The sequence below is a fragment of the Octopus bimaculoides genome, chromosome 15 (genome assembly GCF_001194135.2).
Source record: "Octopus bimaculoides isolate UCB-OBI-ISO-001 chromosome 15, ASM119413v2, whole genome shotgun sequence".
NCBI lineage: Eukaryota > Metazoa > Mollusca > Cephalopoda > Octopoda > Octopodidae > Octopus > Octopus bimaculoides.
The window spans coordinates 50010982-50012145 of record NC_068995.1 but is presented as its reverse complement, the minus strand read 5'-3'; the positions used below and the strand labels follow the sequence as shown (position 1 = coordinate 50012145).

Genomic DNA, 1164 nt, shown 5'->3' with positions numbered 1-1164 from the left:
TAGGACTACATTAACTAATGTGATCTTCAGATGGCAGTGTGATTCTAGGGAGATTTTACTATTGGAACTAGCATATTGTGTGACTACACAGAGGTTCCTAAATTGGTTCACATATATAATTTGTGTGTGTGTTTGGATATTTGTATCTTTATTGTGTGTATATTTTGTGCGTGAGTAAATAATTGTATCTAGTGTTGTCATCATCATCATCGTTTAACATCCGCTTTCCATGGGTTGGACGATTTGACTGAGGACTGGCAAACCAGATGGCTACACCAGGCTCCAATCTGATTTGGCAGAGTTTCTACAGCTGGATGCCCTTCCTAACACCAACCACTCCGAGAGTGTAGTGGGTGCTTTTACGTGCCACCGGCACAAGGGCCAGCCAGGTGGTACTGGCAACGGCCACGCTCAAAATGGTGTATTCTACGTGCCAGCGGCACTGGCAACGACCTCGCTTGAATGTCTTTTCACTTGCCAGTAAGGCGACGCTGGTAATGATCACGCTCAAATGGTGCTATTTACGTGCCACTGGCATGGAAGCCAGACAGCTGCTCTGACAATGATTACACTTGGACGGTACTGTTAGCGCTCCACTGGCACAGGTGCCAGTCATCGAATTTGGTTCAATTACGATTTCAATTTCACTTGCCCCAACAGGTCTTCGCAAGCAGAGTTTAGTGTCCAATGAAGGAAAGGTTGGCATGGGTGCTGCGTATATAAAAATTGTGTGAATATGTATATATATATATATAAGTGTGTGTGTGTAGAAATTAACTAGTGCTTGAATAGAACTACTTCTTTGAAAGAAATTTCTTGGCTGTTACCATGGGATCCAGTAAAATGAGAACAGCTGCCAGTTTTGGGGTTGGTGGCGAGTTCCAGGATTAGGTCAGCTTTATTTAGACCATGTTTATATCCTTCATGAGTAGTGCCATCACTGAAATGGGTTGCTCCGTCACTGGAATTCTTGCTGAATCTCCCCATCAAATACACTCTGGATAAAAAGCAACCAATATCCCAAGCCACCTCTGTGCAGATTTACAATTATATATATATATATATATATATATATATATATCAGGAGCACTGGCAATGATCTCGCTCGAAAACCCTACCAGTACCGCCTGACTGGCCTGGTAGGGTTTTCGAGCGAGATCATTG

The 1164-nt window shown here is 43.1% G+C and overlaps 1 protein-coding gene across 1 annotated transcript in view; it reads left to right on the top strand.

Annotated features, from left to right (window-relative positions):
• LOC106870776 (tyrosine-protein kinase BAZ1B) overlaps positions 1-1164 on the top strand; it is a 66172-nt gene that overhangs the window by 5038 nt on the left and 59970 nt on the right. The window lies entirely within an intron of this gene.